General features: G+C 51.4%; 1 protein-coding gene across 8 annotated transcripts in view; it reads right to left on the bottom strand.

Annotated features, from left to right (window-relative positions):
- DAG1 (dystroglycan 1) overlaps nucleotides 1-24,915 on the bottom strand; it is a 139,278-nt gene that overhangs the window by 69,015 nt on the left and 45,348 nt on the right. For 4 of the 8 annotated variants that reach the window (XM_034775306.1, XM_034775304.1, XM_034775308.1 and 1 more), the window contains one exon: nucleotides 11,685-11,777. The exons of the other annotated variants lie outside the window; for them this stretch is intronic. The gene's annotated coding sequence lies outside the window, so the exon portion shown is untranslated. The remainder of the gene's footprint in view (nucleotides 1-11,684; nucleotides 11,778-24,915) is intronic. 8 annotated transcript variants of the gene reach the window in all.

Genomic DNA, 24,915 nt, shown 5'->3' with positions numbered 1-24,915 from the left:
AACTGTCTAATCGGGCTCACAGCCACCAGGTGTACTATGTCAACATGATGAAGTTGTATCTTGACAGGGAGAATTTGGTTCTGGCTATGTGTGGCCGGTGGGAGGAGCAGGGAGATGATCCTTTGGTGGATCTATTCCCTGAGACGCTGGAATCAATTCCCCTCTCTGACAGCTAACCTCTGCCCAGCAGGCAGAGGTCCAAGAGGTGCTGGGTTCAAACCAGCAGCTGTTCTCCAACCGGCCTGAGCTCACTAACGTGGCTGTCCACCAGGTGGAGACAAGAACCCACCCTCCTGTAAGATGGTCAAGAACATGCTGGCTTTAGCAGTGATCCAGCAGTCCTCCAGCCTTTGGGCCTCTCCCATATTGCTGGTCCCCAAGAAGGACAGGTCAATCTGGTTTTGTGTGGACTACTGGAAGCTTAATGCCATCACCAAGTTCGATGCCTACCCCATGCCTAGGCCTGACAAGCATGGGGGGCTTGTTATCTCACTACTATGGATCTCACCAAGGGTTGGATCTGGATGCCAGGCTGAAATCTGCTTTTATCCCCCCTCTGGGGCTATATAGGTTCCTGGTCTACCTTTCTGCGTAAACGAGCATCTGCCACCTTCCAGTGCATGGTGGACCAGTTACTCAAGGGGATGGAGAATTTTGCCCTGGCATATATTGATATCTGTTTTTAGCCAGACCTGGGAGGACCACGTGTCCCAGGTTAAACAAGTGCTGGACCGGCTCCAGGATGCAGGACTGACTATAAAAGCTGGGAAGTTCAAGAGGGGGCTGGCAGAGGTATCATACCTAGGCCACAAGGTGGGCAATGGCTGCCTAAAGCCAGAGCTGGCCAAGGTGGAGGCAATCAGAGATCGGCCCACTCCCCAGACTAAGAAACAGGTCCAGGCCTTTATTGGGACGGCAGGCTACTACTGGAGGTTTGTGCCTCCCTTTAGCTCCATAGCTGCCCCTATCACTGAGCCATGCAAAAAGGGTAAGCCAGATAACGTGGTCTGGACCAAGCAGTGCCAGAGGGCTCTCTGTGGGCCCTTAAAAGCTGCAGCCATATCTATTTGGGCGGCGCTTCACTGTGTACACTGACCACTAACCCCTGGCATGGCTACACCAGATGAAAGGGACTAATGACAAGCTCCTGAGGTGGAGTCTCCAGCTTCACGATTATGACATGGAGGTGGTCCATGTTAAGGGGAATACCAACATTATAGCAGATGCTTTGTCCCGGTTTGTCAGGGGTGGGACAGAGGGTTGGGGTGCTGCGGTGTGAGGCTTCCGGCTGGGGTTATGGGCTCTGGGGATGAGCATTTTGGGGGTGCAGAAGTGGCCTGGACCTGCCGGGGGAGGGGCAGCTATCCTGCAGCCCCAGCCTCGGAGCTACTGCAGCAAGGAGAGGCACCCCTACCCCCAGCCCAGGTGCTGCTGCGGGGGGGGGGAACGCCGGGGGGAGTCGTCTCTCCCCACCAGAGCCCCAGAACACCCTTCTGCACCCCAAACGGCTCATCCCCGGCCCCACCCCAGAGCCCATACCCCCAGCCAGAGGCCTCACACCGCAGCACCCCAACCCTCTGCCCCACCCCTGACCCCTCATCCCAAGCCCCACCCCAGAGCCAGCACCGCCAGCCAGAGTCCTCACACCCCTGAACCCCAACCCTCTGGCCCAGCCTTGAGTCCCCTCCCATACTCCAAACCCTTGGCCCCACCCCCACCACATGAATTTTGTTATGTGCACCAATATGAAGGTGATGTGTGACACTGGTGGAGTCCAGGCCTTTATTGGGACGGCACATCACCTCCATACTGGTGCAATAAAATTCATTCTGCACACGGGTGGGAAAAGTTAGAGGGAACACTGATCCTAACCCCACTGAGCCCCCCACACCCAAACCCGTCTGCTGAGCATTATCCCCCCCACACTCAGACCCCCACTGCTGTGCCCCAACCACCTTCACCTGGACACCCCTGCAGAGTCCCAATACCGTTGCACCCATAACCTCCCAACAAGACCCTGTGCATCCAGATCCCCCCTGCACACAATCCCCCACTGAGCCACCCACACCAGATTGCCCCACATAGAACCTCCTCAACCCACACCTGGACTCCCCCAACACTAAGCCCCTCCACCCTTGGATCCTGCCTTGCTGAGCCTGCCTGCCCACACCTGGTAGGGTTCTGGGTATTTCTAGGGAAGGCCTGGTCCTTGCGCTGTGTCAGGGTTAGGTGCCTTGCCACTAAGTCCATGTCGGGTGGAGCTGTACAGTGATCTCCCACCTCTGTGCAGCCAGTGCCCTGTGCAACCCAATGCCATGCTGGAGCCTCCACATTTATTTGACAAATAAAATTTGCAGAATTTTAGAACATTGTGCACATAATTTTTAATTTTTTGGCACAGAATACCCTCATGTGTAACTAAAAATATGGCCTTCAACAGCAGATCTCAGCATAGGTGAAGCATGCTCCTTGGCTACCAGTAAGTGGACTAGAGTGAGATGCTATGAGCACACCAGCAATTGGAACATAGGGGGAATCTGCAGTGTGCAGTGGCTATAGCTCCCCGCTTGGCTGAATGGACAGTTGGAGGGGAAGATCCAGAGGCTAACAAGTGAGTCTCTCCAGTCTTAGACAAAGGGCCTCCAAAACTCATATCTCAATAGCACATGTAAGGAGCCAGGCAGTCACCACACAGCTAACAGCATTGAGGAGCAACCTAGACAGCACTCAACTCTTCTGAAACCATAAGTGCCACAGTCACTGCTGCTGCCTCTCTAAAGCATTAGCCAGTGACCCACAGGGCAATCTAAACTCTCTGCTTGTAGGACTATGCATGTAGCCAGCATCCTGGAAAGTCTCAGGGTGCCCCAGCTACCACAAGTGTCTATCTGGGATTACTGGCTTCCTGAAATCAGGAAAGCTCGTGAGTAGTTTGGCATTCATGGCGCTAATGTAATTAACAGGACCTTCAGCTCATTCGTGCAGCATCAACCTCATAATGGAGTTGAATTATGCAGTGCAGGGAAGTAAGATCATTTAAAAATAATTTTTCTCTGTTCCTGCCTAAGGCTTCTTCCAGACAGTTGATGGCATCAGCCATGTCAGCAAGACATGTGCCCGTTCAGGGAAGGCTGGGGCAGCCGTTATGAGTGCATGGTTTCAGTGAAGTGCCTGACCATCTCCATCCTCACTCAGAGGTATTTATAAATCTGAGAGCTGAGAGCCACTCAAGCATAAAGCCTGTCCACATGAATATTACCTGGTAGCCATGAAGCTGCACACAGCTGAGAAATTCAATACTTGGCTGAGAGAAGACAGCTTGAATTAAACAGGTTGTTCACCACCAAGAACAATTCCATAGAGAGGATTCATGTGGACGCTGGTGGGAGTAAAAAACACCTCCTCACACACAGCCACAGCAAGAGGTTTCAGTAGCTGATGGGCTGGGCTGACTGGTGTGTGCACTGGCACTCTTGCCTCTACCTGTTGAGGAGCCTGTAGTCACTGGTGTACCAGGGAGACTACATGGATGACTGAGCCAAAGAAGGCGCTCAGGCACTAACAAGTCGCCTTCCTCAGCACAATCTGAAGCCCAACCAGTTCCATTAGCCTATTAACCTTAGAAGGTGAATGTCTGTGGTAGGAGACTGAATCTAGGTCTGTCTGATACTCTGCTTTACTTAAGTACCGTAGCTCAGCGGTACAATGCTTAAGAGACTATGAAGAAGGTGAGGTGCACCTGCAGGGCAAGAGACAATTATAAAACTCCTTCAGGATATTAGCTCCAAGTCTCACCCAATCTCTGCTGGAGGGGCAAGAAAGGGTTAGTAACATCTCCATGGAGAGGAGCTCTGTCCAGAAAGATTTCCAGCAGGAGACAATAAGGCTGACAAGTCAGAAGACCAAGTGCTCCAACAGTTCCAGTGCAAGCTAGTATAGACTAGTGCTGGAAGTTTTAATCTATGCTGAGAGCACAATATGTTGCCACTGCACCTTGATATCAAACTGTGATCTTCCTAGAGAACTCTGGGAGGAGAGTCAGAGTTTCATGAAAGCAGATAATTTACTCCCCTCCACCCACATATGAACTACTATCCTGTTAGTTCCTCCTCCATGTTGGTCCCAAAGCAGAAAGCTGTGACAAGACAGCAGGCAGGAAACAGGACTCAGATCTTCCAATCATATGCAGGATGGGAGCAGCTGTGTCTTCTCCCTGGTCAGAGAACTGCTCCAACTCAAGCTAGCTCTACCTGATTAAACCACGGACTTCTTTTAAGGGTGGGAAGAAGGATAATGGGCAGAGAGGTGATGGATGCATTGAGTACAAACTAACTTCTCCCCCAACACTGAGACAGAATGAAATTAAGCATTTGATACCTCTCCTCCGTGTCTAAATAAACTGATGTGCCATCCCAAGGACTGTAAGAGAAGTCACAAGACAGCTCCTCACTATCCAACATCCAGGGGGAGGGCACAATTTCCAAGCTACACTGTAAGGAAGTTTCTACTGCCAGCCAGCCTAGATTTTTCTTTATGCAATTTCATCTTGTCACTCCCAGTCAGACCATTCCCTAGCCCTTTCCAAGCTCTCTGTTTACATACTTCAAATACTTACAGGCTCTTGTGACCATCCATCCCCCCCACCCCACCCACCTACTGTTTTAGCAAAGTTCTACATATTTAGGTCTTTAAATCTCTCCTCATAAGTCACCCCTCTTTCGGGTGTTGCTCTTCTTTAAATTCTTTTCGTTTAGCTGCCATATTTTTGGTACTGAGGCAACCAGAACAAAACACAGCAATCCTAATTATTATCCTTGGGTGAATATACTCCAAGCACAACGTGGAGCTGTGTCCACAAGCACTTCAGGTTTCTCTCAGCACTGCTGCTCTCCAGGTTTCTTCCTTTTACTCACTGTTTATTGCCCTCACAGATTTGTTAGTTCATTCCCCCACCCCACCCCGCCACCCCAATTTAGTCTTATTTTGCTTCCTACCTATTTCTAAACTCCCCGGCATTGTGTTCTGTCCTTGTTGGTCACAACATTACAGATCTACGGTGTTGTTTCTCTCCCTCTCCCCAACCATTAACTTAGAGGAAACCTATTTTACCAGCACCCTCCCCACTGCTCTTGGCCCTATGTTTATATTCCTACCACCAGTTTTTGGCCCATGTGACAGTGCTCACAGCTAAGTCAATTTGAATGAGTCTGAAGCACTTCTGTCTAATGTTAATTTCAATGGTGCAATGTGGTGGTAGAAGCAAACTAGACATTCAAAGAGTATGCAGACCTGGCTATACAGGCAGTGCCCCTCCAGGTGCTCAGGAAAACTCACAGGAAGAATACAGCTACAGATGGAGAAGGGCAAGCATTAGAGAAGAAACCAACAACCACTTAAGGCCCATTTAGTTTGCTTTCCTTTTACAACTCCCTTCTGCATATGCTTCAAATCAAAGGAACCTGCTTACTGCACTCTGGCCCATTCTGGTTTTGCAGTGCTGGAGTGGGATTCCACAACCCCCAGGGGGCAGCAGCAGGAATTAGGTACTCATTAAGCACACAGATTCACAGGTTACCCTTCTTTCCCCCAATGGTTGTGCAATTTTTCCCCAGCTTGCTGGCATTACAAGATTTGAAGGTACAGGCAAGAGCTACAGTATTTCCAGCTAGATCACTCCTGTCCTGCAGGGCAGTGTAGATCCAGCCATGAACACTGAATTGCATGGAGAACTATGCAGTATAACTAGTTCAGCAGACTACAAAACTGGGTCTCCCCTAAGAACCTATTTTCCATCAAAACTCTGGGATTCTGCTTTAGCCCTTTCCAGTTTTGGTCTAATAACTGGTTCCATAACGGAAGAGTCTGAATTGTGCGTAATCAGGAAATCCCCCTCCCTCCACATCCCCTAACGTGACAGATTACACCAAAAATAATTTCAGCTCTACAGGCTGCTGAGACTCACTGAACATTCAATACCTGCCCCCTTGCTGGTCAGAAAAAGGTGGTTAATGTTCCTGGGCTGGTCTGTGCTAGTGCTTCACCATTGCTACCTGCTGCACTGATGGCTATGACCACATGCAGCTAACACATGTTTAATAGGCTCCTACACAAAGTGGGAATATTTTTGAACAGCACTTAGTTGGGTTTGGCAACCTGTTTAAAAATCCACTTCTCCCTAGTCTAACCAAGGTCACTGTGCGAGCCTCATCCTTGCCTTCCTCCATTTGTTATGTCTGATTTGGGCTGTGAACTCCTCAGACAAGGTCCTGTCTCTGCTGTCTGGAAAGTGCCTGGCCTAACTATGGCACTGCAACAAGCAATAAATAAAAACATCTACAACAGCAATACTTAGTATAAAGAGAAAGAAGCAAATAAAGGCAGAGGATGTTGCACTATTGGGACTTCTCATATCTAATCACAGGTTAGAGTGAAGCGTGGTCCTCAAAGAAACAGAAATTGAGTAGCAGAGTCAAGTCTACAGCAACTGCAGCCAGGACATATCCACGGACCTTCCCCAAACAGAGGGCAGAAAAAAAACATCCAAAAGTAACCACAGCGCTTCTCCCAGCAAGAGCACCCATGGATGAGGGAATGGAGCTCATTTCCTCAGAGCCTTTATTGAAGGTCTCAAACATCTAATTCCTCCTTCTCCCTCACTCCTCACCCCAAAGGAGCCTCTAAGCATTTTCACAAGGACATATTCAGAGATCTAGTACAACCACCGTTGAAAGCGGGCATTAAGATTGCAAAGTCAAGCACTCAAAAGTTCAGAAATGCCAGAATTAAGTTTGCCCATGCAACCTGCTGCAGTAGCCACCTGCTGCCTGCTTTCAACAACCTGCACCCCTTTGTCACAATTCACTCCCCTTCATTGCCATCAGTCTGGCTCCTGCCCTCTCTACATTCAAATCAGGCTGTTTCCTCCTCCATGCTACCTGGGCACCAGCTCTACGAGCACCGAGAGCACATGAGAGAACCTCCCTGCTCTCAGTTCAGTGCATGGTGCCAAAACACCCCCCAGCTGCCATGAGCAGCAACTGTAGGGAAAGTCCTGCTCAGCCTCTGCACCCCCAGGCTGGAGAATGTCCAGTGCAGGTGGAATTGCTGGAGAATTTAGCTGGCTTACTAACAAGTCTATGATGAGCATGTGCAAACTCAAATTTTTCAAATGCTTATAACTCACCAGATTTGGGTGAGTTTTCGTGGGGCTGGCAAAAGGCACATCCCTGACACAAGGGCAATCCAACTGCCAAATTTCAAGCATGCTACAGCTTCTCCACAAAACTGTTGTAAGACTTTTTTTTTTTAAGCATGGGCAAAATAATGTATTTTTCCCTAATTCTTGGAAATGACTGAACAGAATTTGCTGAAACAAACTCAGCCAGAGGCAGACTCCCAGCAGAGGAAATTCCAGCCTGAACAGTTACAGTGTGCAAAGTTAAAAGCAACAGAAAGCAGGGTCTTAAATGAGAAGTTTTGGACAAACTTAACTACAAGTGGTGCTACCAGCTTCCCCTCTAATACAAATTGCAAATCAGAAGATAAAACTTCTGTATCAGTTTAAATAACTGCGCCAGGACACCCATCAATAGACGCTGTAGTGTAGCCAAGGTCTAACTTTGGGCTGTTCTGGGTTTAACCCATTAGAGCAACATGGTTAGGTTCTGTCTACATTAACTTAACAAGGCCCCCTGACCTCAGCGCTATATACAGGGGGCCTTCAAGGGAGCTCTGTGACAGAATAGGGAGTATTAATATTTAATGTTGCATGAGAGTTTTACTAATTTACTGTCTTCTGCTAACACGAGGCGTGCCCCCGTTTCCCTGGGGTACTGCACCAATACTAGATGGTGATGGGAAATAAGGGTGTGACTTCACGGAGGGATGATATTTGATGGCCAGCACGTAAACGATGGTGGCTGCCCTTCGGAACCTAAGCCCAGGAGGGGGTTGGGGCCAGGTGACACCTTCTGTCCGGGAACCTGGACAAAGGCTGGAGGAGGGGCTGGGGGTGTGTCTGGGGGGAGCAGCAGGAAGGGGTTTCAGTTTGGAGCTGGCTGGGGATATAGGGGGAGGCCCAGAACCTGGGTTTGGGCTCCTCACCCCCCAAGAGGGACCTGATAGAGGGGTCACAAGCTCTGCTTTAGACTCTGTTCCTGTCATCTAATAAACCTTCTGCTTTACTGGCTGGCTGAGAGTCATGGTGAATTGCAGGAAGTGAGGGGTGCAGGGCTCTGACTCCCCCACACTCCGTAATAAGCTCTAACACTGATCTTTTGCAAAGTAGTTTAAGACCAGGATTGAAAAGTTTACCAGACAATTCAATTATTTCCCTGCCATTGCAGGGGCCTTTGACACTGGTCCCTTCCTCTGGCACAATCTCCTGTAGTCTGTAATACCATGGTCTCGTTTCAGTTATTGGGTGTAGCGTGCGAGGGCTGGGTGCAGTGTTGGTGGTCTGTGATATACAGGAGGTCAGACTAGATGATCTGGTGGTCCCTTCTGGCCTTACACGCTATGACGATGACTTACTAGTCAGAAGCCAATAGAACAGCTCCCACTAGTGAGCTCTGGGGAGCAATCAACACCCTGGTGAGAGGCCTAGATTCCAATCTGGTGCTGAGAGTAATCTCTGGGCCCTGCCTGGCAGCTATAGCTAAACCTCTGAATAGGTGGCCCTTTCTGGCTCCTGGAATGGCAGCTGCTATTCCACTTCCCAGCTTCCATTTGATGGATCTTGTCCTGAAAATAGCTCTATGTGGGCCTCTCTGCTCATCCTCAGCACTTTCCCTACCAGCAGTACAATGAAACTGATGATTCTGCAGTGTCACTACTGACCACAGCAGTTGTGAAGCTGAGCAGTTTTGTTAATTTCCTTCTGCTGCTGATTAATAATTCTGAGCAGGGCATGAAATATAATAGGTAAGGTGAATAACAGGGCAAATGGCAGTATGATTATCCTTACTTTTTAAATTGCTGCCCAACTGGGCAGCGGCTCTGAACAGACTCAAGGGTAGTGCTGCACAAGGGCACTTTTGAAAAGCTCTTGGCAACCCTTAAGGGCTAGAAACTTTTTCAAATGAAAGTTTGCAGGGTCACCATCTCGAACAAATCAGAGCCCTGAAAATGCTTTCGATCTGCTGCTGTTGTAAGTTACACTTGCTAACTTTTGTCCTTGTGTTTAGTGCTATCAAATGCAGCATATGTTTACTCATGTTCATTGCTTCCCCTGCTGCATGGGAAAATTAGTCTCCTCTGTTCTAAGGGTCTTTCACACAGATGCAAATGAGTTTTTTTTTTTTTTTTTTTAAATATAAAAACAAGTGACTGCAAAGCCACAAAAGTTGGTAGAGGAACTCTGAACAGGTGTAGTGACTGAAACTACCTTGAACTGTTTTTAAAAAACAGACTAGATTTCAAGTTGTCAGTGCCCCTTTCAGTTCTACAGACATTGATAGCTTTCAAAGGATAGTCAAGTTTCCTTCCAATACTACAGGAAGTACTCAGGAGGGACTTCCTGATAGACAGGCGGAAATGGCCTACATGGTAGAAAGTCATCTAAAAGGAGAGAATTCTTCTAGTCACATCATCTGCAAGTCTGTGGCTTGCTCTGGCTTGTCCTAAAAGTTTAGTTTTACAGGGTTTCACTTTGATCAGAGACTCATTCAGGGTCTAGTACCAGCAAGTAAGTCAGAGTGGATGTTGAGAGGGCTGGAACAAAGTTTCCAGAATCACTTGTCCTTTAGCTTTGTTCCACTTGTAAAAGGGTCCCCGAACCTAGCAAAGGGTGTGTTTTGGTAGTTTCCACGATGGGAGAAGGCAAAAAGGACAGGACAGGCCTGTCCCACAAAGTTTCCAGCCCACACAGGACTTCCGGAGTAGGCTGAAGTCCCCTGGGATTTGGCACATGATATTGAGCCATCTGCTCAGGGCCACTTCCTGTTTGCTGGTTTCCAACAATAAACCCACCCTTCCTCCCTCCCTCATCTAGATTGTTGCAGGCTATGCTAGTCACTGTGTGGGGGCTGGGAAGAATTTTTCCTCATATCACCAGGCTGGCTACAGCTGGTTGGTTTTTTTTTTTTTGCCTTTCTCGCAGTGAAACCTAGGAATTGGGCAACTGGATAGCAGGAATTCTCCCCCTCCCAGAGATCACAGTTTGGACCTGAGTTGTTTAGTTGTTACACCTTTGGCAGTGCCCAGTGCAGGAGCCTGCTGATTTAGGCTCCAGATCCTAAAAGCTAACATAGTGGGCATCTCCTTACAAGACAGTGCTGTCTGGGGTGGTGAGATCCCCCTCTCACCTCCTCCCCCCCAAAGGGGGGAGGGATGCTAGCAGGCAAGTGGAAGCACCCAGAGACCCTCCTAGTGTAATGACTGACTCCTCCTGTGGTGGAAACCCCAAGAATTGGCAAATAATCACAAAGGTGCAAGTGACTGTGCTGGGCTGCCCCCCGATGGGAACCTTTGATGTAATTTAACTAATAAAGTTGGTTAAAACCTATACCACGTGTCTGGCGCCTTCCGCGCAATAAGCACACCAATGTACATTGCTAACAAACGCAAGAAAGCTGCTCACAGATCAGCAAACATCCACTTTCCCTCATTCAACCAGTGTTCGTATTTCATTTAAATCATTCCCACCTTCCAGTGCCAAGCTCAAGGTGCTCAGAAATCAGGAGTAGCAGCACCAAGAGCATGAATTAGCCAAGAAGTTGTACTGCAGTCATCTACCTTTCAATTGCGTTGGGTGAAACAGCTCTGCACCCTACTGCAGATTGCAGCTTTGCCAATTAATATGCTCTCGTCAATGCAAGATCTTTTTCGACAAAGTATCTTATCACTGAATAACAGGGCGCCTTGTAGGAAAAATTTACTTGGGATTGCTAACCACTGTGAAACTGTTTTAACTGACAAAGATAGTCCAGTGATCTTAGTTCACTGCACTGTAATTTGCTTCACAGCAGAATTTCTTTCCACCTACATTGCTGTTCTGGAAGGCAAGCCTTTCCCATAACCTGCTTCCAACATCTACCGCGTTATTTGCTTTCAAGTAAACATGCTATTAAGACGTGCCAGATGTGGTGTGAGACGTCTGCTGGACACACGCTGAGCCAAGGCAGAAGTACACTCACCAAATCCTTCTTTTCACCTAGTCTCCTTTAGTAGGTGAACCCTGGAAGCTCACCCTCAAATGGGAGGCACAGCAATACAGCGCCTTTCATTCTTGAACCCCAGTATATGCTAAAAAAGGATTGAGAGGCCCTCTATAAACTATGCCAGAGGCAAACAGTAGCTATTTAAATAAATAAACCGTTCTGTAACCAAGTCTGTCATGATTGATAAGCATATCTGTCAGTCCCCACCTGCTGTATGCATTCCTAGCATTTCTTTTCTGCAGCATTTTCCCTGACAGAGAAGAGACAAACTGCTTATCAACTGCTGCAGAAGAGATTTAAGGGGAAGGAGCAGGCCCAGCTTACAAAAAATTAAGCAATTCCAGGTCACAAGTGTGCCAAACAAAGTTCCTTTCCATCAGGCTGATGAATTGGATTTATTCCAGGGGGCCTGATAGGCTCTTGAACAGCTGCCTTTTGTGTGGCTCTCATGTCCCTGCCAAGAAGTCACAATGAGAGTTTAAATGTCATTCCCACCCCCCCTTGATCATTCTTTTCCCTGCATACCTGTTTAAAAATCTCTGCAGATAGGGCAGGGAGCAGTCTCTCCACTCTCCAGCTGCTAGTCTGAAGTCAATTTCTGCACTGTTCAACCACACCCTTGAACAAAAGGAGATAAGCGTGAAAAATCACTCCACTCCCAAGGAGGGTGTGAAGGCATCTCAGCCTGAAGGGGCCAATTTGCCCAACAGCTGAGAGAGCAGAAGGGCCAGCTGCAGAGCAGCCCACTCCAACAGCCAATGTACAAGTTCTCTCCCCATCCCATCTTCCAGAGACATGCTAGCAGCTAGATGAACCTGAGTCTGTAGCAGCTTTGGACTCTGCTGGGAGCTGCAGTTTAGATTCTTGACAAGAGAAGTCAGAAATTCACAGCATATCAACATTTGCATCTGCTTTGTTATTCTCCACCCAGCTCTGAAGGTTGGAGACCTTAAACAGCACATTCCTGCCTAAAACATTTTGACAAATAGCCCCCAAGATTCCTGTGACTGAAAGAGAGCAGAGAAACAGCTCTCTTCTTTCAATTTGTTAACTCTGGAGATAGTCTGTGGTCGTTTCCCCTTTGTGTGTGGGTCTTTCACATAGAAGTCAGGGCAAGGAAAACTATAAAACCTCAAACTGGTATTGAGTGTTCAGGGACACAGGGAGAACATTTAACTATTTTTGACTATTAAAAACAGATTAAAAGGCACCAACTTGAAATCTAGTTAAAGACAATTGCTCCCTTACACCCAGATACTTTTGATACTTGCTGTCCTGTAAGGTGAAATTAAGGCCTTGTCTATACTACCAGGGTAAGTTGACCTAAGTTATATTACTCCAGCTACGCGAATAATGTAGCTGGAGTCAAAGTAGCTTAGGTCAACTTGCTGCAGAGTACACCGCGCTGAGTCAACGGGAGACGCTCTCCCATTGACTTACCTTACTCCTCTCATTCTGGTGGAGTACTGGAGTCAACTGGAGAGTGCTCTGCGGTCGATTTAGTGGGTCTTCACTAGACCCACTAAATTGACCCCCGGCTGCATTGATCACAGCAGTGTAGATGTGGCCTAACAAAGGCATTACCTAAAGTGGGCTAGCTGTCGTGTTTCGTAGGGTTACCATATTTCCACAAGCAAAAAAGAGGACACTGGGGGGGGAGGAGCCCCGCTCTAGCCCCGCCCCTGCCCCATCCCCATCCACCACTTCCTCCCACTTCCCACCCCGATTGCCCCCTCAGTACCCCCTACCCCCCCCGGCTCCTTGTCCCCTGACTACCCCCTCCTGGGACCCCTGCCACTAACTGCCCCCTAGAACCCTACCCCCTATCTAAGCCACCCTGCTTCTTGTCCCCTGACTGCCCCTTCCTGAGAACCCCCCACCCTCACTGCCCCCCTACAACCCTACCTGTCCCCTGACTGCCCTGACCCTTATCCACACCCCCACCCCATATTCACACCCCCAGGACTCCCTTGCCCTATCCAACTGCTCCCCGCGCCCTGACAGGACCCCCAGAACTCCCAACCCATCCAACCCCCTCTGCTCCATGCCTGCCTCGACCCCTCTCCACACCCCTGTCCCCGACAGCCCCCCCAGAACCCCAGACCCATCTAACCCTTCCGCTCCCTGTCCCTGACTGTCCCAACCCCTCTCCACACCCTTGCCCCCCTGACAGCCCCCCCCCCCGAACTCCCGACCCATCCAACCCCCCATCCCTGTCCCCTGACCAGGGCTGGCTTTAAAGAGCTCAGGAATCGGGCTGTGCTCCAGCCGGGGTTGCGGGGTTTGGGGCCGGGCCGGCGCACTCGGCCGGAACTGGGGCCCCAGCAGCACCGGCCCGAGCCGGACCGGGGGTGCTCGGCTGGCGCGCTCAGCCAGAACCGCTGGGGCCGCCGGGCACTGCTCGGCCCGGGCCGGAGAGAGCTGCTCAGCCAGGGCCGCGCCTCCCCGGAACTCTCCTCCGCGCGCCCCCTCCCCCCCCCCAGCTTGCTTGCTGCTGCCTCCCACCTGCCCCTGCTTCTTTTCAGACTTCCCGCGAAGATCTGATTTGCGGGAAGCACGGGAGGTGGAGGAGCAGGTGGGCGGAGTGTTCAGGGGAGGGGAGGGGAGGAGGGGGAAGACAGCTGCGGGGCCGGACGGCGTGGTAAGGCTGCAGGGGATGGGGGGAAGCCGGGAAGGGGCTTTGGCTGCCTGGAGGCGCTTGGCCGCCGCTTTTCTGTCTACAAATAGCCGACCAGGGGGAAATCCCGGACATTTTTAGATTTTTAAAAATCCCCCCCCCCCCCCCCCCAGGCGGCTATTTATAGACCGAAAAGCCGGACATGTCCGGGGAAATCCGAACATATGGTAACCCTAGTGTTTCGGCCATGCATATGCACATTTCTCTCTACCTGGAAGATGAGTAAGCAGCAGATCCCAGAGGAAGATGATTCCAGTGAATGGTTGTGTGTGCAATCTTGCACCCTGAGCCAGGGAGACTCTTGCAAGCAGCAGTTGTACAAGCTGCAGAAGTCACGCATAAAGGTTGCATAGCCCATTTTACTAATTCCCAGCCTTAGATTCATTTACGAGTCTGGAAGAAGCAGTTCAATCACAGCAGCACGCTTAACAAGCGGGCTCCCAGTTCATTCACACAAAACCCTAGAATCAGATATTAGTCTCAATACTAGAGATACAACTTGTTCACAGGACAGCTTTCCAGTCAGCCCTCGACTACATTTCTCCTGCATAATCGACATGTTCATTAGGGAGAGGCTGTTACCTGGGGATGGGCGGGGGGGGGGGGGGGGCGGGGGGAATGGGGTGGGGTCGCGCGGGGGGAGGAGGAGGAGAAGAGGAGAGAACTCATTAGTCAGTTAGCAGAATTTGATTAGCTGGCTGCTGAGAGACTATGGTTTTATGGCTACTGGAGGAAATTTAATCAGGAACTTTCTCTAAATTAACTATTCATAAAATGAGTGTTGTCTCAGTGCTCTGGAAGGTCAGGAAAGGCCTCCCTGTGCCCTGGGACCATAGAGCTAGGAACTGCCTCAAGAGCTCTCTGCACTTGCAGTTAGGGAACTATGCTACTGAAAGAAAAGGTGAGACCCTTTAGGATTAAATAAAACGGTTACTCACCTTTGTAACTGTTCTACTCCAACAGAGGGGAAGGAGGGTGGGTTTGGAATGGATATGAGCAACACATCTCAAAGAACAACAGTTACAAAGGTGAGTAATTGTCTTTTCTTCTTCAAGTGCTTGCTCATATCAATTCCAATTAGGTGACTCCCAAGCCTTACCTAGGCGGTGGGGTCAGAGTGAGATGTAGCGGAGTGAAGGACTGCTGAACCAAATGCAGCATCACCCCTGGACTGCTGCACTATCGCATAGTGGGAAGCAAAGGTATGTACCGATGACCAAGTTGCTGCCCTACAGATCTCCCTCTATGGGTACATGAGCCAGGAAGGTGGAGGATGAAGCTTGAGCCCACGTGGAGTGGGCGGTAAGGTGCATAGTTAGGACACCAGCCAAATCATAGCACGCACGGATGCATGATGTGATCCAGGACGAGATGCGCTGGGTGGAAACCGGAAGGCCCTTCATCCAGTCTACCACAGCTACAAACAGCTGGGTCGCCCACCTAAAATGTTTCGTTCGTTCAATGTAGAAGGCGAGGGCCTTGTGAACGTCCAGGGAGTGCAGCTGTTCCCATTTAGAGGCATGCGGCTTCAGGTAGAAGACCAGGAGGAAGATGTCCTGGTTGACATGGAAGGCAGACACCATCTTAGAGAGGAAGGCCAGGTGGGGTCGCAGCTGTACCTTGTCCTTGTGGAACACCGCATATGGTGGTTCCGATGTGAGTGCCCTGAGCTCAGACACATGCCTCGCCGAGGTGATAGCTACAAGGAAGGCTGTCTTCCAGGAAAGGTACAGGAGCGAGCAGGTAGCCATCGGCTCAAATGGGGCACCCATGAATCTGGAGAGGACCAGGTTAAGATCCCACGTAGGGGCTGGTTGTCTAGTTTGTGGGAACAGGCGCTCCAACCCCTTGAGAAATCTAGTGACCATGGGATTGGAGAAGACAGAACGCCCGTTTTCACCCAGGTGGAAAGCTGAAATAGCTGCCAGGTGCACTCTGATGGATAATATTGCCAAGCCCTGCTGCTTTAAGGACAGGAAGCTCTGAGCACACCAGCAGGAAAAACACTTCCACTTGGCTAAGTACATGGACCTGGTAGAGGGCTTCCCGCTACCCAAAAGGACCTGTTTTACCAAGCGAGAGCAGCACAGCTCAGATTGAGTTAGCCATGCAGCATCCACGCTGTGAGGTGGAGAGATTGCAGCTCGGGATGACAGAGCCGTCCGTGGTCTTGAGTGATCAGGTCTGGCCACAGCGGGAGTGGAATTGGAGTGTCTGCTGACAGCTCCAGGAGAGTGGAATACCAGTGGTGTCTGGGTCACACTGGGGCAACCAAAATCTTACGGGTTCTGTCCCTCAGCAGTTTGAGCAGGACCCTGTGGACTAGCAGGAATGGAAGAAAGACGTAGCACAGGTGAGACTTCCACTGTATTAGAAAGGCGTCCAATAGGGAACCAGGGGAGTGTCCTTGGAGAGAGCAGAACACCTGGCATTTCCGATTCTCGCGAGACGCAAATAGGTCTATCAGGGGAAAGCCCCACTTCCAGAAGACGGAGTGGATGACATCCGGGCGAACTGACCACTCATGAGCCAGGAATGATCTGCTGAGGTGGTCCACTATGGTGTTCTGGACTCCTGGGAGAAATGACGCCACCAGATGGATCGAGTGGGCTATGCAGAATTCCCACAGACGAGTGGCCTCCTGACAGAAGGGGGACGACCGAGCTCCCCCATGCTTGTTGATGTAAAACATGGCCGTTGTGTTGTCTGTGAGGACTGCAACTCAACGACCTTAAATGTGCTCTTGGAATGCTTGACACGCCAGGCACACTGCTCTGAGTTCCCGTACATTGATGTGCAGGAATAACTCCCCTGCCGACCATAGTCCTTGTGTCCAGAGGTTCCTGAGGTGGGCCCCCCACCCAGGGATGACGCATCTGTGACTAGGAACAGGGAGGACAGCAGGGGATGAAATGACACCCCTTTGCACACTGCTTTGGGGTGCAGCCACCAGTCTAGAGAGGCTAATATCCCTGGTGGAATGGTAACCACCGTGTTCAAGCTGTCCCGACCTGGTCGGTAAACTGTTGATAGCTGGGCTTGGAATGGATGTAGTCGTAGTCTGGCATGCCTGGTCACATACGTGCAAGAGGCCATGTGCCCCAGGAGGCATAGGCATGTTTTCACAGTTGAGGTCGGGAAGCTTTGCAGGCCGTGGATGGTGTTCGCCAGGGATTGGAAGCGTGTTTCCGGCAGAAGTGCCCGGGCTAGGCCTGAGTTTAAGACTGCTCCTATGAATTCTATCCTCTGGGTTGGTACCAGAGTGGATTTCATGACATTGAGCAGGAGGCCTAGTTGATTGGAACTATGATGTGATTGGAGAAACAGAGACTTGGTGGGATAACTCACATGACGGGAGTACTGGATGGATATAAACTGTTCAGGAAGGACAGGCAGGGCAGAAAAGGTGGGGGAGTTGCATTGTATGTAAGAGAGGAGTATGACTGCTCAGAGCTCCGGTATGAAACTACAGAAAAACCTGAGAGTCTCTGGATTAAGTTTAGAAGTGTGAGCAACAAGGGTGATGTCGTGGTGGGAGTCTGCTATAGACCACCAGACCAGGGAGATGAGGTGGACGAGGCTTTCTTCCGGCAACTAGCAGAAGTTACTAGATCGCAGGCCCTGGTTCTCATGGGAGACTTTAATCACCCTGATATCTGCTGGGAGAGCAATACAGCGGTGCACAGACAATCCAGGAAGTTTTTGGAAAGTGTGGGGGACAATTTCCTGGTGCAAGTGCTGGAGGAACCAACTGGAGGCAGAGCTCTTCTAGACCTGCTGCTCACAAACAGGGAAGAATTAGTAGGGGAAGCAAAAGTGGATGGGAATCTGGGAGGCAGTGACCATGAGATGGTCAAGTTCAGGATCCTGACACAAGGAAGAAAGGAGAGTAGCAAAATATGGACCCTGGACTTCAGAAAAGCAGACTGACTCCCTCAGGGAACTGATGGGCAGGATCCCTTGGGAGAATAACATGACGGGGAAAGGAGTCCAGGAGAGCTGGCTGTATTTTAAAGAATCCTTATTGAGGTTGAAGGAAAAAAACCATCACGACGTGTAGAAAGAATAGTAAATATAGCAGGCGACCAGCTTGGCTTAACAGTGAAATCCTTGCTGATCTTAAATGCAAAAAAGAAGCTTACAAGAAGTGGAAGATTGGACAAATGACCAGGGAGGAGTATAAAAATATTGTTCAGGCATGCAGGAGTGAAATCAGGAAGGCCAAATCACACTTGGAGTTGCAGTTAGCAAGAGATGTTAAGAGTAACAAGAAGGGTTTCTTCAGATATGTTAGCAACAAGAAGCAAGTCAAGGAAAGTGTGGGTCCCTTACTGAATGAGGGAGGCAACCTAGTGACAGAGGATGTGGAAAAAGCTAATATACTCAATGCTTTTTTTGCCTCTGTCTTCACAAACAAGGTCAGCTCACAGACTGCTGCACTGGCAGCACAGTATGGGGAGGAGGTGACCAACCCTCTGTAGAAAAAGAAGTGGTTCAGGACTATTTAGAAAAGCTGGACAAGCACAAGTCCATGGGGCCATATGCGCTGCATCCGAGGGTGCTAAAGGAGTTGTCGGATGTGATTGCAGAGCCATTGGCCATTATCTCTGCAAACTCGTGGCGATTGGGGGAGGTCCCGGATGACTGGAAAAAGGCTAATGTAGTCCCCATCTTTAAAAAAGGGAAGGAGGAGGATCTGGGGAATGACAGGCCAGTCAGCCTCACCTCAGTCCCTGGAAAAATCATGAAGCAGGTCCTCAAGGAATCAATTCTGAAGCACTTAGAGGGGAGGAAAGTCATCAGGAACAGTCAGCATGGATTCACCAAGGGCAAGTCATGCCTGACTAACCTAATTGCCTTCTATGAGGAGATAACTGAGTCTGTGGATGAGGGGAAAGCAGTGGATGTGTTATTCCTTGACTTTAGCAAAGCTTTTGATATGGTCTCCCACAGTATTCTTGCCGGCAAGTTAAAGAAGTATGGGCTGGATGAATGGACTATAAGGTGGATAGAAAGCTGGCTAGATCGTCAGGCTCAACGGGTCGTGATCAATGGCTCCATGTCTAGTTGACAGCCGGTATCAAGCGGAGTGCCCCAAGGGTGGTCCTGGGGCCGGTTTTGTTCAATATCTTCATTAATGATCTGGAGGATGGCGTGGACTGCACTCTCAACAAGTTTGCAGATGACACTAAACTGGGAGGAGCAGAAGATATGCTGGAAGGTAAGGATAGGATACAGAGGGACCTAGAGAAATTGGAGGATTGGGCCAAAAGAAATCTGATGAGGTTCAACAAGGACAAGTGCAGAGTCCTGCACTTAGGACGGAAGAATCCCATGCACTGTTACAGACTAGGAACCCAATGGCTAGGAAGCAGTTCTGCAGAAAAGGACCTAAGGGTTACAGTGGACAAGAAGCTGGATACGAGTCAACAGTGTGCCCTTGTTGCCAAGAAGGCTAACGGCATTTTGGGCTGTATAAGTAGGGGCATTGCCAGCAGATCGAGGGATGTGATCATCCCCCTCTATTTGACATTGGTGAGGCCTCATCTGGAGTACTGTGTCCAGTTTTGGGCCCCACACTACAAGAAGGATGTGGAAAAATTGGAAAGAGTCCAGCGGAGGGCAACAAAAATGATTGGGGGGCTGGAGCACATGACTTATGAGGAGAGGCTGAGGGAACTGGGAATGTTTAGTCTGCAGAAGAGAAGAAAGAGGGGGGATTTGATAGCTGCTTTCAACTACCTCAAAGGGGGTTCCAAAGAGGATGGATCTAGACTGTTCTCAGTGGTACCAGAGGACAGAACAAGGAGTAATAGTCTCAAGTTGCAGTGGGGGAGGTTTAGGTTGGATATTAGGAAAAACTTTTTCACTAGGAGGGTGGTGAAGCACTGGAATGGGTTACTTTGGGAGGTGGTCGAATCTCCTTCCTTAGAGGTTTTTAAGGTCAGGCTTGCCAAAGGCCTGGCTGGGATGATTTAGTTGGGAATTGGTCCTGCTTTGAGCAGGGGGTTGGACTAGATGACCTCTTGAGGTCCAACCCTGATATTCTATGATTCTATGATTGAACATGTATCGGGGGTAGCCGTGTTCGTCTGTATCTACAAAAACAACAAGGAGTCTGGTGGCACCTTAAAGACTAACAGATTTATTTGGGCATAAGCTTTCGTGAGGTTTTTACTCACGAAAGCTTATGCCCAAATAAATCTGTTATCTTTAAGGTGCCACCAGACTCCTTATGATTGAAGATGTTCATGGTGATCTGAACATGAGACTGCACCCGATCCCTGGAGTGACCCCAAATGAGCCAGCCGTCGACATACAGGAACACTTGGATCTGTTGTCGACGAAGGGAAGCAGCCACAACAACCATGCACTTGGTAAACGCCCTGGGGGCTGTGGAGAGGCCGAAAGGGAGCATGGTGAATTGAAAGTGCTGTTAAATTAATGGAGAGATCCCAACTCCTAGAACTGGAAGGGACCTTGAAAGGTCATTGAGTCCAGCCCCCTGCCTTCACTAGCAGGACCATGTACTGATTTTGCCCCAGATCCCTAAGTGGCCCCCTCAAGGATTGAACTCATAACCCCGGGGTTTAGCAGGCCAATGCTCAAACCACTGAGCTATCCCTCCCCCCACAAATTGATTGACCACAAAGCGAAGGAAGCATCTGTGTGCTGGACGGATCATGTCGAGGGCGGCGTACCAGTCTCCAGGATCTAGGGAAGGAATAATGGTCCCTAGTGAGACCATGCAGAACTTCAACTTTACCATGAATTTGTTGAGTCCGCATAGGTCTAGGGCCGGAGCCCGCCCTTGGGGATTAGGAAATAGTGGGAGTAAAAACCCTTTCCCCTTGACTCTCTTGGAACCTCCTCTATTGCCCCCACATGTAGGAGTGATTGGACCTCCTGTAAAAAGAGGTGCTTGTGAGAAGGGTCCCTGAAGAGGGATGGTGAAGGAGGGTGGGAAGGGGGAGAAAAAGCCAATTGGAGGGAGTATCCCCTTTCCACCGTGCGCAGGATCCAACAGTCTGATGTTATGCGAGACCACGCACGGTGGAAGTGGGGGAGATGATTTTGGAAAGGTGGGAAAGGATCCTGAGTGAAGACTGGTGCTCCGTCCTCAGGCGCACCTTCAAAAGTTCTGCTTAGGCCCTGCTGACGATTTGGGAGGGCCTTGGCCTTGACTGGCTTGGTGCCCAGTCTGCTTTCTTTTACCACCTCGGCCGCGTCTTCAAAAGAAGTCCTGTCTTGGCTGAGGAGGAGAGTAGGATCTCTGAGGTTGGGGTCTGAAGGGCCTTCTCTGCATTACCAACGTATGCATGCCCAGTGAACGCATGATGGCCCAGTTGTCCCGGGCCGGGACTTGATTGCGCTCACAGAGCCGACTCTTCAGCAGCCGGCAGCACCTCCGGTGCAGACGGTGCTGTTGAAGGGAAAACAGTCCCTGATATGACCGCCGTCACTGAGTGAAGCAGGACGGCACTAATCCCGGTCCTGATCATGGTCCTGGCACCCTTCACGGTGTCGCTCACAGTCCCGGCACCCATCTCATTCTCTGCGCCGGTTGTACTCGCGACACCACTCCGACTCGCGGAGATTCGAATCGCGGTATGGCAGGTACCGATTGGACTCCCGGTACCGGTCAGAGCGGCACTCATTTCAGAGCCGATCCTGGGGTCGATCTCACTGGAGGTCGCCATCGAGATCCAGATCAGGCTCCCGGTACCGATACGACCACAGGTACCGATCGCCGTCTCGGTACCACACTGCATCACGCCACCGGTCCCCAGCACCACGGCACTGTACAGCACTGGGGGACTCTGCGCCATCACGTACGGCTCCGCCTCTGCGTCGTCTTGCTCACAAGGTGGCTACCACGACCAGGGCGAGGGCGGTGCAGGCCAGGACCCAGGCCAGGACTCCCCATAATGGTCCTTTTGGACCCTGGGGCATACCATCAGGCCCAGGGAGTTCCTTCGGGGGCTTCCCGTTCCGCCCCTTCGGAGCCCCGAGTACCGGAGGCCACGGTATCTCGCCGCTCCCCCCCCCCTCCCCCGAGGGTTCTGAGGCGACTGCTCCAGCGCCATTACAAGCCCAGGCTCCTAGTGTGATAGACCTTGAACAACAAAATTCTCCACAAGAGGACTTCACGCAAGATTCCTTAGTCCTGGGGGTATCTTCCTCATCCTCGCCTGATGATGCAGTCACAGGAACTACGGTTTCGGGCCCTCCTCCTATGGACCTCCACGCCCACCAGGAGCTGCTCCACAGAGTGGCACACAATATGAACCTCCAGGTAGAGGAGGTGGTGGAGGCAGAGGACCCGGTGGTGGACATTCTGTCAGCAGAGACACTGTCCAGAGTGGCCCTCCCCATCATACGGGCTATACAGGCCAATGCCAAGACAATCTGGCAATCGCTAGCCTCTATTCCACCTATGGCCAAAGGGGTGGAAAGAAAGTACTTTGTCCCCTCAAAGGAATATGGGTACCTCTACACACACGCCCAACCATGCTCCCTTGTCGTAGCTTTGGTCAACGAGAAGGAATGGCACAGTCAGCAGGCCCCTGCGCCTAAATCTAAAGACGCAAGATGCCTAGACTTGTTTAGGCATAAGGTGTACTCGGCTGGAGGCTTCCAGCTCAGGGTGGTCAACCAGCAGGCACTCCTGAGCCGATATGACTATAATTCGTGGCTCTCTATGGCAAAATTCAAAGAGTTGGTCCCACAGGAATCCAGAGAGGAATTCGGGCTCTAGTAGAGGAAAGCAAGAAGGTGGCCAGAACCTCCCTACAGGCCTTTCTGGACGCAGCGGACTTGGTGGCTAGGACCCTGGCCTCGGGCATAGCCATGCACCGCATCTCATGGCTGCAGATCTCTGGCTTACCACCAGAGTTGCAACAGACCCTCGAGGACCTACCCTTCGATGGCCAGGGTCTGTTCTCTGAAAAGACAGACTCAAGGCTGCAGAGTCTGAACTCTGGCTCCAACTGCGGCGCAGGAAGCGTAGGTGGTTGTCGAACTGACAAACAAGAAGTACCCGGCACCAGCTTGGGCTGCTTCTTCTTCTGACTCAGAGATAGGGACCGGCGCCGTGATGGTGGAGGCATCAGAGAGATCTGCTGCGAGTCTTTAGTAGAGTCCAAACGAGGTGCCGGACCAGTTGGTGCCGCAGAGGCACTCCGCACCGAAGACGATGGTGCCGGGTCCCGCAAAGAGGAAGGGACCGGGCTAAGTGCCGCCCGACTCCATAAGGAGCTGTTTCAATCTAGAGCAGGGGTCTCAAACTCAAATGACCATGAGGGCCACATGAGGAATAGTACATTGGCCCGAGGGCCGCATTACTGACACCTCCCCCCCCAGCCCCCATTCCACCCCTTCCATGAGGCCCTGCCCCAGCCCCGCCTCTTCCCACTCCTTCCCTGCCCCCATTCCAACCCCTTCCCCAAAATCTCCACCCCAACTCTGCCCCCTCCCTGCCCCCAGGGAGTGCAGGAGGGGTGTGGAGTGTGATGTGGAGTGTGGTGGGGGCTCAGGGCAGGGAGTTGGGGTGTGGGGTGCAGGAGGGGTGAGGGGTACAGCAAGGGGTGCACGGTGCAGCAGGGGGATCAGGGCAGGGGGTTAGAGTGCAAGAGAAGTGCGGGGTGCAGCAGGGGGTTCAGGGTTGGGTGCAGGGTGCGGCAGGGGGCTCAGGGCAGTGGGTTGGGGTGCAGGGTGCGGCAGGGGGCTCAGGGCAGGGGTCAGGGTGCAGGAGGGGTGCGGGGTGAGGCAGGAGGTTCAGGGCAGGGGGTCAGGGTGCGGCGGGGGCTCAGGGCAGGAGTCAGGGTGCAGGAGGGGTTCAGGGTATGGCAGGGGGTCAGGACACAGGAGCGGTGTGGCATGGGGCACAGGGCAGTGGGTTGGGATGCAGGAGGGGCGCGGGGTGCAGGAGGGGTGCAGGGTATGGCAGGGGGTCGGGGTGCAGGGTATGGCAGGGGGTCGGGGTGCAGGGGGTTCAGCTGCAGGAGGGGATCGGGGGGTAGGATCTGGCCCGGCGCGTACCAGGGGCAGGGCAGGCTCCCTGCCTGCCTGCCCTGCCCCCGCAAGAGGTGGAAACGTGGGGAATGGGAGGCAGAGGGGCTGTGTGTTTCTGTTTGAGGCACTGCCTCCAGCAGCTCCCATTGGCCGCGGATCCCCGTTCCCAGCCAATGGGAGCTGCTGGGGGCACTGCCTGAAGTAACAGCCACACACAGCCCCTCCGCCCTCCCTTCCCCATGTTCCAGCCTCTTCCCAGACCTGGGCAGGCAGGGAGCCTGCCCTGCTCCCGGTGCAGGTTGGGTCACCGCTCTGGTAAACACTGGGGGAGGATGTGGGGGGGGGGCTGCGAGGGGCTCGCGGGCCGCAGAAAATCACCCCACGGGCTGCGTGTTTGAGACCCGTGATCTAGAGTCCCACTCCTTTCTGGTCCTCTGCTTCAAAACTTTGCAAATGCGGCGCTTGTCCGCTTGGTGGGATACCCCCAGACACCTTAGGCAGGCGTCATGGGGGTCTCCCGTTGACATCGGCTTCAGGCAAGCTGAGCAGGGTTTAAAACCCGGAGACCCAGGCATGGGCCAGGACCCCTCACTAGGTAAACTAAATCTAACTACACTAACAACTATTAACCACTAATCAGAACTATTAACAGGTACTAAAGCGAATGCTAGGGAGGGTGGCGATCAGCTAAGCTACACTCCACAGTTCCAACGACCGTCACAGACGGTAAGAAGGAACTGAGAGGGCGCTAGGTTGGCAGGGGCATATATCTGGCACCATAAGAGTGCCACTCCAGGGGGCACCTCAGCCAACCCACCGAGTGTTGCTAGAGTAAAAATCTTCTGACGATCGTCCACACAGCGCGCGCACACCTAATTGGAATCGATATGAGCAAGCACTCGAAGAACTGTGCCAAGTCACAGGCCAGTGCTACCAGCCTCAGTCATTCTCAGTCCATAGCAAGCTAGTTGACATTTTGCCCCTCAATAGCCCCAATATAATCCAAAAAAACAAGGAATCTGGTGGCACCTTAAAGACTAACAGATTTATTTGGGCATAAGCTTT

The sequence above is a fragment of the Trachemys scripta genome, chromosome 7 (genome assembly GCF_013100865.1).
Source record: "Trachemys scripta elegans isolate TJP31775 chromosome 7, CAS_Tse_1.0, whole genome shotgun sequence".
In the NCBI taxonomy this organism is placed as follows: Eukaryota; Metazoa; Chordata; order Testudines; family Emydidae; genus Trachemys; species Trachemys scripta.
The sequence above is the reverse complement of the archived record's forward strand: the minus strand, read 5'-3'. Positions and strand labels throughout refer to the sequence as shown.